Source organism: Arachis ipaensis, chromosome B10 (assembly GCF_000816755.2).
Source record: "Arachis ipaensis cultivar K30076 chromosome B10, Araip1.1, whole genome shotgun sequence".
NCBI classification, from domain to species: domain Eukaryota; kingdom Viridiplantae; phylum Streptophyta; class Magnoliopsida; order Fabales; family Fabaceae; genus Arachis; species Arachis ipaensis.
In genome coordinates this window covers 54,079,076-54,095,851 of record NC_029794.2, presented here as the reverse complement: position 1 = coordinate 54,095,851, position 16,776 = coordinate 54,079,076, and the positions used below count along the sequence as shown (strand labels likewise).

Here is a 16,776-nt window from a genome sequence, read left to right as displayed (position 1 = left end):
AAGAATTCCTATAGTTGCTTTTTTTTGAGTTCCTCTCCCAGTAGTTTTAGTTCTCTTTCTTTTATCCATACTACCGGACGAGAGGACTATAGATAGATGTAACATCCGATACGGTTCTTATCGGACGTTGTTCCTCTATCCTAGTACTTCTATTTTTCATAGCCTTCCATTCCAGTGCTGGTAGTTGAATAAGGCCAGGCCAATATGAGCTGAGCTACTATTAGCTATCTTTGCCTTCCTTTGCGAGTATCCCAGTAGGAGTAGTAAGCTAGGGCCAAGTAAGTAAGATGGAACTCATACCTGTAGTTTGACCCACTTTCTATAAACTTGGCAGACGTTAATGCTCACATCAATCCTATCTTCCTATCGTCCTTTACTTTAGGTAAAGATAGATAAGGAAGGAAAAGGTATGCAAGCTGAGGTTCTTTTAGGAAAAAGATTGCCTTCCTTCCCTAACTTTTATTAGGATAAGGCTTGTATCTTCTTTGATAGCTAGATGTGACTACCGGTGATTTCGAATTCTATATTCTCTATAGAGGTCCGGTTGAATAATCCGGCAAGGCGAGCTCAAGACGAGAAAGTAAAGAATGAGAATGTTTCAACTATTGTGTGTCACGACAACTCTACACTTAGTAAGGTATTTCTGGCCAACTCAAGGAAAACCTTGGATGAGGGGTCCTCTTTGAGAGCTATCGGTATACTCTACCAAGGGCATTCTACTTAAATAATCTTTCGTGACAAGCGGAAGCTTGACTCGAAATGGGAGCAGGCAAGAAGAGCAAGTATAGTGAAAGTATCCTCATGGGCCAAACAAAAAGAGGTTTAGCCCCAACGTCAAATTAATGCATTGAGGGTACCCGTGCAAACATCGTCTATCTCTCTGGTCAAGTGGCTCTGCTCTTAGGGAGAGAATCTACGGATTCTGTGAAAGGGCTTCCCCCCTCTCCTCAGATGTCCACAAAAGGGAATTGAAAGTGAATCCGATGAATTTCCATCTAAGACATGGTAATTACTTTCAAAGAAAGGCTAGATGATGCAAGTGAATAAAAAGAAGAATATGCATACGCAAGTGCAAGAATAAGAAGCGGAGCAAAGCTCAACAGAACTAGCCACACATCGACAGCTAACCAGGGTTCGCTCCCTCCGGAACTAAAGAATGCTCCGCCATTTCTTAGTTTCCTGGAAACCGAAAGCTTAACAACTTTCTTTTTAGGATTAACTAAAGCAACCTTTCGACGTCGCTCGAAAGGCTAGCATCTACTATTTAATAATAGCCGTCCAATCAACTAATTTCACAGCAAGAAAGCTCTTACCTAGTCAGCAGGGAAGCAACCAGCGAAGAGAGCATTGGAGAGGCATGATCGAAATAGGGGGCTGGGAGAAGGACAGCTACGGAAACTAGTCAGCCTAAGATTGTAAGGGCCCAGTTCCAGTTTTTGAGGAAGCATGGCATAGAAAGCAGGGCAGGGCGTGTCATGGGTTGTAGGGAAGAGGTGACATGTGTACATGAAAGCATGCGAGAGCGTAGGGATGGAGCAGGGAGGATGATAGTAGTCACTTGCGAAACAAGCACAGAGAAAGCAAAGCCAGTGAAATAATCACTACTGCGGCTACTACCCAGGCGGGTGTCTAAAAGCTCAACCTGGAGCGAGTGGATTCACCACTACTACCGCTACTACCCAGGCGTCACAATCTCTGACCTGGAGCAAGTGGGACGAACCACAACCCTTGCTACTGCCCAGGATCTCAAAACATATATTCGTTCAGTTTAAAAGCAATCATCATTGTTATCAAATCTCAAACATTAACCTGGAGCAAGCGTGATGAACCACCACTCTTACGACTACCCAAGTATCACAAATCATCTTTGATCATCATTGATCATAACTTTTCCCCTTGCTTCACTTGCAAGTTACCACATCCCCTAGCTCCTTTCTCATTGCTAGGCATATCATAATGATTTAATACATAAGGGGTGAGATCAGAGGCTTAGAAGCATGAGATTTGGCTTTTAAAACTCAAAAATCAACTTTGGCATGAAAATAGGGCCACGCATACGCGCACTCCACGCGCACGCATGGATGGCCACAAAACTCATCGGCGCGCAAGCATCATACGCGCGGACGCCCGGATTGCAAAATAGCCAAATGGCGCGTATGCGTCAGCCATGCGTACACGTGGGTGCACTTGCGCCCCAGGCACAAAACTGGCACAATTCTGGCACAACTCTCGGAAAAATGGCTGGGCATTTGGTGCAGCGCATCGACGCGCCCACGCACACCACGCGCACACGTGGATGGTGCCTTCTTGAAGAACGACGCGTACGCACCAAGTACGCCTACGCGTGGAGGGTCATTCTGCTAAAAATTTTCTAAGTTAAAATCTGTAGAATTCACAGATTCAACCCCCAATCTTCCGACGGACATAACTTTCCCATTTTAAATCGTTTTTCGCCCGTTCTTCGAACGGCATGGACATCGCGGATCCAATTTCACTTTTAAACAAGTTTGGCACAAAACGGAAATCCGCAGTCCAAGTTATATCCCGTCAAAGTATGCCCCAAAACCATGTTTTCACACAAAACCACAAAGTGTCATTTTCAAAACAAGTCATTTCCAACTCTTTTCAAAATCAACCAAAACATGCCAATTTCATCCCTTTCTTTGAAATCAATCAAAATATACCAAAATCAACATCAAGCCTCCTCAACTCACACATCAACACTTCACCACAACTCACAAAACATCATCCCACTAATTTAACACTTCTTAATCAAATGGCTAAGAGACAACACATAGACATGTCATACATACTTTCTCATCCCAATTTCCAATAATACCATTTCTAATTAATCATCATTACACATACTCAACATCATACTCACCACCAACATGGTGTCACCCACAAATCAACCTCAAATACTCATCCAGCATATATCTCAACATGCATAATTCTCATACATCATCATACCATCAAGGCATCAATAATCATAATCACATATATGACCACATAATATATCTCAACTAAAACCAAACATACCTCATCTACATAATTTCACCCAAAATTACCAAATTCAACACTTCAACTCCTCAAACCCTATTGTTCAATAACCAAACCAATCATTCATATATTCATTATCTGAAACTCATCCAATCACTTGCATTATCATACAATGCACACATCAACTTACCTTTCTTACCTCTTTCCGGCCTCCGGCCCAAAATTCACGGCCTCCGGCCCAATTTCACAATTTAAAAGCATAAACCACAAATCAATACTCATTACCCAATGCATTTAATCCTCAATACATCAAGCATACAAGGCCACACAATTCTCAACCCAATCATTAATTCACATCACATACCAACTATGCATATTAGCACCAACCATTTACACAATCCAAACTTAATCCTAGGGGCATCTAGCCTAGAAATTCTCATCACACCACACGGTATTTAAATGAAACTTAAACCATACCTCTTGTAGCTAAATCAATTGAGCCTCTTCTTTGAAAGTCTCCACCAACCTTAGCCCCAAGCCTCACCAAAGCTCCTCAAGCAATACCAATCTCCCAATTATGTACCAACATCACCAAATACACTAACATAACCAATATCATATACATACATCAACCTAGGGCTCATAAAAATGACAAATCACAAGGGTTTGAGCACTTCTTACCTCATCCCATATGAAGTAAGGATATAACCTGCTTAGAATTCATGTTGGAATATCCCTAAACACCCAAAATCACAAGATTTCAACACTAACTACCCAAAAACGTGTAACAGTAGGAAATTTCGAAAACTGGGCAGAGATGAATGGAATACTTACCACAAAACTTAGATAAAATTGTAGAGGATGAGAAGAGCGACACGTGGTCGCAAACGGCTCGTCAATCGGAGCTCCGTAGCTCAAGTTATGGTGGTTTGAAGATCAAAGAGAGTTAGGTTTTCTCTCTTCTCTTCTCTCTTCTCAATTCAGCGCCCAACACTCCTTCTTTAGGGCAAAAATGAGCTGAAATGCTCATAACTAATGTTTATATATGTTGGGTCTTGGGCCCACTTAGGCCCGGTTCACTTATTTTTGTCCGTTGGCCCAATTTCGAGCCAAAACCTTTTAAGATTAGCGCTCCAAATTGCATTTTAAATATTTCTACTTTCCTTAATTAAAATTCCTCCTTTCTTAACCTTATTTAGTTATAATCAATTTTCTCAACTACAGTACCAGACAGATCTCAGCCGGTACTACCGGTCAAAATTCCACTACGCGTTTTTACGCAAAAAACTATGTTTTCCGACTCAAAAAAATTCACTGAATCCAAATATCATATTTAAATGATCAAATTCCAATTGCCAAATCTTCCAACCATATTTGCTCCTATTTAATTTTCTATTTAATTAATTTCGGTTCGACCGGGTATTACATTCTACCCCACTAACAGAAATTTTCGCCCTCGAAAATTCCATCCATCACTACGAGTACGCGAGCGTAGTCTGCCTTTATATCCAACGCATAACAGTTCCAAGGTCCTTTTACTCTGCGCACTTCCATTGCCGCGCTCTGATTTCTCCATATCTGAGGGTCTCGGTCATTCGTTCAACGCCGACCAACAGCCTCGTTCCTTACTTTTATCGTTTCATCAACTCACACCCTATTAAATCTCAAATCATGTCATTAATAATATTGCCATCATTGTTAATCATAGCCATCATCCCATATCACTATAATTAATCAAAGCCTTCTTCATTTTTAGAACTCAAATGAGTTTGGACTAACAAGCTGACAAAATCTTAAAAATATGGCTTACTTTAATAATCTATAAAAGTATTTGAAACACATCTCTTTTGTTAAAGTTAGTCAAATCAAAGGTCCTTCTCGAAACTATAACCAACACTCCTTCAAATTCTTGGAAAAAAGAAAAAAAATTTTAACAGCACCTCCCCAAAAATTGGAGTTTACCACCCGTCACGGGTTCCCTCAAACCAATCTCAGTACCGCATCAGCATTGCAATTTAAAGGTTTCCAAACTATTCCTCTACAACCGATCATTATAAATCTTGATTTAAATCCAAGGTCACCATGACCAAACATCATAGCACTCATCTCTCGAACACGACAACTTGCACTCAATCATCATCTAAATCTGATTACGCATCAATGATAATTTCCTCATCCGTTTCAGAACCATCAAGGATCACAGCCGCAATTAATTCCAATTACCTAGAATCATTATCTGCATAAGCTCACTAAACTTTTAAGTACTCAAAGCATAAAGCATTTCTAATCATACTCCACTTTTCCTTATTATTACCATACTATGCTAACGCTTTAGCAAGCTTCCGCTATGCCACCTTGATTTCTCGTCAAGTATTAGTCTCATCACTTATTTCCTCAAGTACTAAACCACCACTTAACTTAACCGACAATTCAAATCAACGTTTCCAAAGACATCATTTAGGACCATCCCTCATCTATTTAAATCAAAGGAACTAGAAGTCACGGGTTCAATCTGTTTCACCAAAAATCCAGAAATCAACCAACTACATAACCAACACAACACATCATTCTCAACAGAAAGTCATTTACATCACAGGCATTTATCCATTTGTATTAAGGCAATTACCTCAATCTTACTGTCACAATCGGCCCGCATCCTGACTCTCTCCTTGTTGGCAATTTCTTGATACATGCCCTGGTAACCCGCACCTGTAACATACACCTAACCCCAATCGGAACGGCCTATTTGGGTGATGACTTCCACATCTCTGACAGCTTGAAACATCAGAAGCAGCCGCTGCCCGTTTTTCCTTACCGTTCCTTTGGGACTCCTCACTCGTCGTAAAGTTATTCTGTCCTTGGGGAAAGTGTTGTACGTATCCTCTCTCCTTAAACTCTCGACCCCTTGGTGCGCATCCTTCGTTGTGCTTTCCATGACTTCCTTTCTCTGCAACCCTCCTTTCACACACTCTTCAGCAATTTTGCTCTTATTCACCAACTCTGAAAAAGTTCGGATCTCCATTGGTCCCACCGAACTTAAGATGTCGCTCCGGAGTCTTCCTTCATACTTAATGCATTTCCATTCCTCGAAGTCTCCCGGAGCTCCCTGACACATGCGGGAAAACCTGAATAGCTCCTCGAATTTGTCTATATACTCAGATACGGACATAGCACCTTGCTTCAGCTGCAGTAACTCCAATTCCTTGGCTATCCTGGCAGAATTCGGAAAGTACTTCTTATAGAATTCCACCTGGAAGGCATCCCAAGTGATAGGATCATTCCCCTGTTGCAGGAGACGTCGAGCCCCTTGCCACCAATGCGATGCTTCCCCCGTGAGCAGATAGGTAGCAAATTCAACACACTGCTCTTCAGGCACCAACTGCGCTTGCAGTGCTCGCTCCATGGTCTGAAACCAAGTATCCTCTTCAGTCGGATTGGTGGTTCCCTTGAACTTAGGTGGATTAACCTTTAAGAAGGTTGCCAGTGTCATCGGGCCCTGAGCTTCCCTTCTGCCATTGCCATTATTGTTTATCTGTTGCCCAAGAGCCTCCGCGGTGGCCTGCATAGCAGCAGCCATATTCTCCAACGCCGCCATAAAGTTTACCGGGTTATTCGGGTTGATTTCCAATTCCTGCGTATTAGTACGATCTCTCTCACGTCCCCGACCGGGTCCAAGAGGCGCCATCTGGTTCCTATACATACCAAACAATCGATATCAAGTTGATCAGTCTCAATATCGGAAGTATAGTGCTTCAAAGCACCAAAGGTACTCTCATGGACTTCACACTAGATGTATTGGTTAGATACCCTAACTAGAACAGGCACAGACTCAGAGTATGCATTGAAGCATAAGCAGTTCCATCCCTCAGGCTCACGAGGACGAACTGCTCTGATACCATAATGTAACACCCTAATATTCAAATCATTATGCTCGAGTCATAAGTCAATGATATTACGGTGGTACGACTCTCAGGTGGAATTTTAATATATAAAAGTAGGTAATTTCGAAAGGAGTATTAATTGAGAAGCCTGAAAAGAGTAGAAATAAAATCGCGAAGACGTGTCACTCACGTATCGACAACAAAAGATAAACCGTGAAGCCGAAAGCGATATACGGATAAGGCGTAGAGGAGATTAAGAGGTAGATAACAGATAGATACATATAACATAAGTAAATAGCCACTAGTCGCGACCCGCGAAGTTTAGGCCGGCTAGGATACAGTATGAAAGTAGTTGACAACAGTATATCCTAATCTCTCCCGAAGGAAACATGAGAGCCTCTATAGGCAAATTCAAAAGATTTCAATACATAATATAATCTTTTCAAAACAAAGGTGGAGAGATTCTAAGCAAAACACAAAGGAGAGAAAATAAAGATCTTCGCCGTCTCTCAAACGACCCACAACTCACTTCTGAGCACCTAGACCTGTATCTGAAAAACAAGAGATATATACGGAATGAGAACCCCGGGCCCATGGGTTCCCAGTACGGTAAAAGTGTCAAATAAATACAATGCACTGCAATAAAAACTCACTAAGCATCTTAAACTTCTTCACCAATTATCCATCCTAGGTTCTCGCTAATCCATGAAGAGGCAACTGTCATAAGGGAGTGCTAAATCTAATTCATGTTTCCCAACTCGTTGACTCTTCCACGAATCAGACTCAGAATCATAAGCAAAACTATCACCAGTTGTTCTATCTCAACAATTCTATATCAATACATCATACCTTCACCTGGAGCTAGTGAAACCACATCACTGCGTCTACCCAGGGAGCTCAAATTATCTCATTCAATAATCATCATCATCATGCAATCGTATCATCAATTCATCTCATCAAGAACAGCCCTCAACATCCACCGACACCAACATGAGGGGCCTCTCAGTTGTACAAACACAAGCAATACAGGCAAGTAATACACAAATATGGTACAAGTAAAACAAGTAGCACATAGTCAGGTAACATGGCATATATGATGTAGAAATCCAAAACAAACAGGCAAACCCTTTCTCGTCTCATACCCGGAGCAAGTGGACAATGCCACTGCCTACTACTCGGGGTCACACATCACATTTCAACATTCTCCATTATTATCCATTTAACACATTCATTCATTAATCATATATGCTTTTATACTCAGCCATAACCAATAATGGCTTCGCCATAACCCGGCAATAACTCAGCCATCCGGCTCATGGTTCAATCAAGAACCAGCCATTTATCAATAAATATAGCCCTTCGGCTCATGGCATACATGGTACTTCCACCGTCATCCTCCATATCTCATATAATCATCTTTGATCATCATTGATCATAACTTTTCCCCTTGCTTCACTCGCAAGTTACCACATCCCCTAGCTCCTTTCTCATTGCTAGGCATATCATAATGATTTAATACATAAGGGGTGAGATCGGAGGCTTAGAAGCATGAGATTTGGCTTTTAAAACTCAAAAATCAACTTTAGCATGAAAACAGGGCCACGCATACGCGCACTCCACGCGCACGCGTGGATGGCCACAAAACTCATCGGCGCACAAGCGTCATATGCGCGGACACGCGAATTTAAAAATAGCCAAATGGCGCGTATGCGTCAGCCACGCGTACGCGTGGGTGCACTTGCGCCCCAGGCACAAAACTGGCACAATTCTGGCACAACTCTCGGAAAAATGGCTGGGCATTTGGTGCAGCGCATCGACGCGCCCGCGCACACCACGCGCACGCGTGGATGGTGCCTTCTTGAAGAATGACGCGTACACGCCGAGTACGCCTACGCGTGGAGGGTCATTCTACTAAAAATTTTCTAAGTTAAAAGCTGCAGAATTCACAGATTCAACCCCCAATCTTCCGACGGACATAACTTTCTCATTTTAAATCGTTTTTCGCCCGTTCTTCGAACGGCATGGACATCGCGGATCTAATTTCACTTTTAAACAAGTTTGGCACAAAACGGAAATCCGCAGTCCAGGTTATGTCCCATCAAAGTATGCCCAAAAACCATGTTTTCACACAAAACCACAAAGTGCCATTTTCAAAACAAGTTATTTCCATCTCTTTTCAAAATCAACCAAAACATGCCAATTTCATCCCTTTCTTTGAAATCAATCAAAATATACCAAAATCAACATCAAGCCTCCTCAACTCACACATCAACACTTCACCACAACTCACAAAACATCATCCCACTAATTTAACACTTCTTAATCAAATGGCTAAGAGACAACACATAGACATGTCATACATACTTTCTCATCCCAATTTCCAATAATACCATTTCCAATTAATCATCATTACACACACTCAACATCATACTCACCACCAACATGGTGTCACCCACAAATCAACCTCAAATACTCATCCAGCATATATCTCAACATGCATAATTCTCATACATCATCATACCATCAAGGCATCAATAATCATAATCACATATATGACCACATAATATATCTCAACCAAAACCAAACATACCTCATCTACATAATTTCACCCAAAATTACCAAATTCAACACTTCAACTCCTCAAACCCTATTATTCAATAACCAACCCAATCATTCATATATTCATTATCTGAAACTCATCCAATCACTTGCATCATCATACAATGCACACATCAACTTACCTTCCTTACCTTTTTCCGGCCTCCGGCCCAAAATTCATGGCCTCCGGCCCAATTTCACAATTTAAAAGCATAAACCACAAATCAATACTCATTACCCAATGCATTCAATCCTCAATACACCAAGCATACAAGGCCACACAATTCTCAACCCAATCATTAATTCACATCACATACCAACTATGCATATTAGCACCAACCATTTACACAATCCAAACTTAATCCTAGGGGCATCTAGCCTAGGAATTCTCATCACACCACACGGTATTTAAATGAAACTTAAACCATACCTCTTGTAGCCAAATCAATTGAGCCTCTTCTTTGAAAGTCTCCACCAACCTTAGCCCCAAGCCTCACCAAAGCTCCTCAAGCAATACTAATCTCCCAATTGTGCACCAACATCACCAAATACACTAACATAACCAATATCACATACATACATCAACCTAGGGCTCATAAAAATGACAAATCGCAAGGCTTTAAGCACTTCTTACCTCATCCCATATGAAGTAGGGATATAACCCGCTTAGAATCCATGTTGGAGTATCCCTAAACACCCAAAATCACAAGATTTCAACACTAACTACCCAAAAACGTGTAACAGTAGGGAATTTCGAAAACTGAGCAGAGATGAATGGAATACTTACCACAAAACTTAGATATAATTGTAGAGAATGAGAAGAGCGATGCGTGGCCACAAACGGCTCGTCAATCGGAGCTCTGTAGCTCAAGTTATGGTGGTTTTAAGATCAAAGAGAGTTAGGTTTTCTCTCTTCTCTTCTCTCTTCTCAATTCAGCGCCCAACACTCCTTCTTTAGGGCAAAAATGAGCTGAAATGCTCATAACTAATGTTTATATATGTTGGGTCTTGGGCCCACTTAGGCCCGGTTCACTTATTTTTGTCCGTTGGCCCAATTTCGGGCCAAAACCTTTTAAGATTAGCGCTCCAAATTGCATTTTAAATATTTCTACTTTCCCTAATTAAAATTCCTCCTTTCTTAACCTTATTTAGTTATAATCAATTTTCTCAACTGCAGTACCAGACAGATCTCAGCCGGTACTGCCGGTCAAAATTCCACTGCGCGTTTTTACGCCGAAAACTATATTTTCTGACTCGGAAAAATTCACTGAATCCAAATATCATATTTAAATGATCAAATTCCAATTGCCAAATCTTCCAACCATATTCACTCCTATTTAATTTACTATTTAATTAATTTCAGTTAGACCGGGTATTACACACTTGGTGTGTGCTGGGGTTGAGACTAAAGCTTCTCACGTGCCTCGGCTGTTTTAGGTGTTCAACGCCAGGTTGTAATCTAATTCTGGCGTTGAACTCCAACTTGTAACCTATTTCTAGCGCTGGACACCAGACTGCAACATGGAACTGGCGTTGAACTCCAGTTTACGTCATTTATCCTTGAGCAAAGTATGGACTATTATATATTGATGGAAAGCCCTGGATGTCTACTTTCCAACGCAATTAGAAGCGCGCCAATTGGACTTCTGTAGCTCCAGAAAATCCATTCCGAGTGCAGAGAGGTTAGAATCCAATAGCATCAGCAATCCTTTTTCAGCCCGAATCAGATTTTTGCTCAGCTCCCTCAATTTCAGCCAGAATATACCTAAAATTACAGAAAAGCACACAAACTCATAGTAAAGTCCAGAAATATGAATTTTTCCTAGAAACTAATGAAAATATACTAAAAACTTGACTAAAACATCCTAAAAACTACATGAAATTAACCCCAAAAAGCGTATAAAATATCCGCTCATCAGTGTACAACCTCCAAGGCATATCACAGTTGAAGACTTGGAAGAGGTTGATCAAGAGATGGAGATTCAAGAAGAAGAAGCACAACCTCTCATGCCCTTGGAAAGCAATGAAAAGGTGATTGAATTGGAAGAAAGCTACCAAGAGGAAGAGGTTGAAATTGAAGAAGCTTGCAAAGAGGTGGTAATTATCAGAGAAGAGCACAAGGGAGTGGAGCTTGCAACTTCATTAAAAACACCTCCCCCTAAGTTGCCATCATCCTTCACAACATTCAAGTGGGTAAAATTCATATCCCTTAGCTTTCTAATTCCACTTGAATATGGGCTACTGGAGACAGATGGTCAACTTAGAACTCTTTGTGGCATTAAGAGTAAAAGGAAGATGGTCAATGGTAAGAACTGTCCTGCAAGGTTCATTATGGTTGGAAGCTTTAAGTTTAAATGCAAAGGTTGGTGTCAAGCTCAATTGAATGGGTCTAGGAAGTTGTTTGGTCGCTTCAGTGAGAATTCTAAAGCTGAACCACCCGGATGGAATCATGATAATCAACTTGAAGACGGGTGCAAAAGTAAGATTTGGGACCCCCGGAATTCATTCCAACAATCAACACTCTTGGGGCCTTGTAACTTGCTTTAACTTACTTGAAGGCTTTCTACGCCTAGTTTGGGATCCCGGAGGATATTGGAATCACAAACATTGGTGGAGATTCCTAGATGAGTACAAGCATAAGCCACCATAACAAAGGACTCTCCAAATGTCCAACTTAAGGACTTTAACTAAAAGTGCTAGGTGGAAGACAACACACCATGGTATGATCGTTCCTTTTTCATTTTTATTTAGTTTTATTTGTTTTCGAGTTTTATTTTATTGTATTGTATTGAACCTGGAATTTTGCATAACATTCATATTCGCATTGCATTCTGCATACTGCATTATTAAAAAAAAAAAACAAAAAGTCACGCGACGTGACCGCCTCATTGACGGGTCCGCGTCGCAAGGAGATGGGAGACAACACTAATATGAACAGAGAGTTACACAGGAGCAGCAATGGAGGCGTGCCAATGGCACAAATCGTCCCACGCGACCGCGTCATATGGGAATAATGGCCTCCCACGCGACCGCGTGCTCTGGATTTCGACGTAAAAGGGTGTACAACCAATTATTGTGCTAGAGTGGTGCTGGATTGGTGCTGAATGCACAATTCTACCCACGCGGCCGCGTGACCCACGCGACCGCGTCACATTCTTCTAAAGCCCACTCACGCGATTGCATGCTCCATGCGATCGCGTCACTTAAAATTTGGCACTAATAATAATTTGAACAGAGAGTTGTGCGAGCGCGAGGCTGCCCTCGCGCCAGTAGCATGAATTGTGTCACACGACCGCGTGACCGCGTGCCTCACGCGACCGCGTCGCTTGCGCCGCACAGCTTATCCTAATTTGCCAAATATCTTATCTTTTCTCCCCCAATCCTAATTTTTCCTCCCTCCTTTCTTACTTACTTCTTCTTCCCTTCTTTCCCTTCTCATTCTTCTTATCTTTTATTTTATTTTACTTATTTTATTTGCATATTTCATTCATTGCATTTTAATTTTGTGCATATGTTTATTTTTATTTTCTAAATTTATTGTCTTACCATTGGTGTTAAAATTTTCCTATTCAACTGTTGCATCTTCTCTTGAATTATCCTGGTGCTTCATGACTTCTTTTATTCAGATTGGGTAATATTGTTTAAATCAATGCTACTTTTTATAATACTGATATTCCTTTTGCATTGACATGAATTTACATTGTCTTTTATTACCCACTCTCTTCCCCATTGTTGCAAATTTTATACCACTGGTATGCCATGACTTCTATTGTTTTCTCACGTATATGTTGAAGCTTCCATGTAAATGAGACCCTTTTCATTTGGCATTAACCCACCCATACTTCATTTATTTTCTTATCTCTATTATTGGGTTACCTTTCTTCCCTTTTTCTTTCAGGATGGCCACCCGGAAGGGAAGCGGAAGACGTTTACATGGGGAGACAGACAAGTCCATCTGCACAATCCTTCGAGAAAAGCAACAGTTGAAACAACCCGTCCACCTGCGAATCTCAGCATGCACCGAGGACGGTGCAATCTTTAAGTGTGGGGAGGTCGATACCGATCTCCATGGATTAGTACTTTCTTGTCTCAACACCAATGTTTAAATTTTCTTTGTAGATTAGTTGTTGCATTTGCATGTTTGTTTGATTTTTTTTTTGCATATTTTACCACTTGGTTGAGGTAATATTTTCTTTTTCAAGAAACCTTTTTAAGAGCATTTCACTAATAAAATTTTTTGTTACACTTGTTTGAAGAAATATTATATTGGAACATGGTCTAGAGCTCGAACACACGAAACCCGTGAGATTTTTGTGCCTAATTGATTGGTTGTATTTTATCAACCAATAATTTATTTTTGATGTGTGTTTTTCTCTCTAAAATTGTGATCTTTGTCTTGCTTGATTCTATATTTCCATGGTTTGATGTATGCATACACTTACATGATTGAGGCCTTTGTTCACTGAGCTTACATACCCATATGGCCTTACCTTTTCATTATTCTTTGCAAACCAATGTTGAGCCTATTATACCCCTTTGTTCCTTACTTTAGCACATCATTAACTCTAAGCGAAAAACAATAATGTCCTTAATTTGAATCCTTAGTTAGCTTAGACTAGTGAGAGTGCTCATAAATTAAGTGTGGGGAAGTGAATTTGGAAATATTTGGTTTGAGAATTGAGTATGTTAGAATTTTCTGAAAATGTGAAAAAAATATTTAGGACATGATTCATGCATCCAATAATTTAATCATATGCATTGAGAAAAATAAAAGAAAAAAAATATGTATAAAAAAATGATGAAAAAGAGAAAAAGAAAAGAAAAAAGAGAAAATAAGTAAAAGGGGACAAAATGCCCTAAAGTAAATGTTGGTAGCAATGCATATGAGTTGTACTCAAATCAGGATGCATGAATATATGAAAAACACATGCTAATGTTTAAGTGTGGGGAGGTTGATAAACCACTATTTTATGGTTTATCTTGTGCTCAATTGAGTGGTTTTTATCTACTCTTTACCCACTTATTCATACTATTTGCATGGTTTTACATTTGCCTTCCTAATTATGTGCTTTAATTGAAAACATGTTTCTTTGGACTTATCTTTGCTAATATTAATCCTCTTTTATTACCATTAGATGCCTTGATATGTGTGTTAAGTGCTTTCAGAGATTACAGGCCAGGAATGACTCAGAGGATGGAAAGGAAGCATGCAAAAGTGGAAGGAATACAAGAAGTTGAAGGAACTGCAAAGCTATCAGCCTAACCCTCTCGCACTCAAACGGTTGTAACTTTAGCTACAGAGGTCCAAACGACGCGGTTTCAGTTGCGTTGGAAAGCCAACGTCTGGGGCTTTTATTTGATATATAATATGCCATAGTTGCCCTGATGCTAGGCGACACGAATGCGTGATCCACGCGGACGCGTCGCAGTGACAAAAAACCAGCGTGGCAGATTTCTCCTCCAGCGATTTCTGGGCTGTTTCCGACCCAGTTTACGGCCCAGAAAACACAGATTAGAGGCTATAAAGTGGGAGAATGCATCCATTCATGAGAGGCTTTCATATTCACAATTTTAGGAGTAGATGTAGTTTTTAGAGAGAGAGGTTCTCTCCTCTCTCTTATGATTAGGATTAGGATTTCTCTTAGTTTTAGGAGTGACTCTCGATCCCAGGTTCAATGTTCTTTTTATTTATTTTCTCAATTTAATTTATGAACATCTATGTCAGATTTAATTTCTTTTGTTAATGCAATTCGAGGTATTTTCAGATTTAAGATTACTTTGCTTTATTTATATTGATGCTTTTAATTTAATTTAGATATTTTTCTCCCTTTTGGCTTTGGTCAAGTGATTGGCAGTACTTGAGTTATCAAACTCAGCAAATGATTGAAATTGGCAGATTCTGCTTGAGCTAGGATTGCTCTTACACTAGTCTCTCCACAGGAGTTGACTAGGACTTGAGAATCAAGCTAATCAGTCCACTTAACCTTCCTTTGTTCAATAAAGGCTGACCAAGTGGGATTAAAACCCAATTCCCTTCACACCTGATAAGGATAAATAGGATGGGAATTCCAATTCTTATACCTTGCCAAGAGATTTTATTATTATTATTTTATTTTACTTGTCATATAACATATTTCCTCCTTACTTCCAAAACCCCAATTTACAAACTCATAACCAATAATAAGAACATACCTCCCTGCAATTCCTTGAGAAGACGACCCGAGGTTTAAATACTCAGTTATCAATTTTAAAGGGGTTTGTTACTTGTGACAACCAAAACGTTTGTACGAAGGAATTTTTGAAGGTTTAGAAACTATACTTGCAACAAGGATTTATCCGCAAATTTCTAGACCACGCAAAAGTTCCTCTCGTCAGTTTGGCATTTTCCATACCAAATTTCTTAACTAATTCCTTGGCATACTTCTCTTGATGAATGAAAATACCATTTTCAGTTTGTTTAATTGGCAGCCTGATAAACCACTATTTTATGGTTTATCTTATGCTCAATTGAGTGGTTTTTATCAAGTCATTACCCATTTATTCATATGATTTGCATGATTTTACAATTCCTTCCTAGTTTTGTTCTATATGGTTGAAAACTTGCTTCCTAGAAGTCTTTAATTTGTGTATTTTAATTCTCCTTTATACCATTTGATGCCGTGATCCGTGTGTTAAGTGTTTCAGGCTTTATAGGGCAGGAATAGCTTAGAGAATGGAGAGGAAGCTTGTAAAAATGGAAGGAACACAAGAAACTAAGGAGATAACCAGCGAGCATCCACGCGCACGCATGGCTCACGCGTGCACGCGACATGGAGAAATTTGCAGCGACGCGTGCGCGTGACTGACACGTACGCGTGGATTGGAGTTTGCACAAAGACGTGTGCGCATACATAACGCATACGTGTGACACGCCAAAACGACCAGCGACGCGTACGCGTGACTGACGCGTACGCGTAACTGACGCGTACGCGTGACATGCGTGATCTGCAGAATTAACAGAAGACGCTAGGAGCGATTTTGGGCCAGGTTTTGACCCAGTTTTTGGCCCAGAAACACAGACTAAAGCCAGGAAACATGCAGAGACTCAACACACATTCTCATTAGCATAGTTTTTAGTTTTAGATCTGAATCTAGAGAGAAAATTACTCTTCCTCTAGGTTTTCTTTACATTCACAGTTTATTAGTTTTATGCTTTCGCTTTTGGATATTGAAGAGTCATCACCTCCGTTGAAGATACTATTCTAGTTTGTTTTCTTATTCCTTATTTATTCCATATTCTTAATTCTTGTTTAAAGTT

The 16,776-nt window shown here is 40.3% G+C and overlaps 1 long non-coding RNA gene across 1 annotated transcript; it reads left to right on the top strand.

Annotated features, from left to right (window-relative positions):
- Positions 467-16,106, top strand: LOC110268247. Its single transcript, XR_002356374.1, has 3 exons — positions 467-637; positions 11,541-11,546; positions 16,094-16,106. It is a non-coding gene; the product is annotated as an uncharacterized LOC110268247 (long non-coding RNA).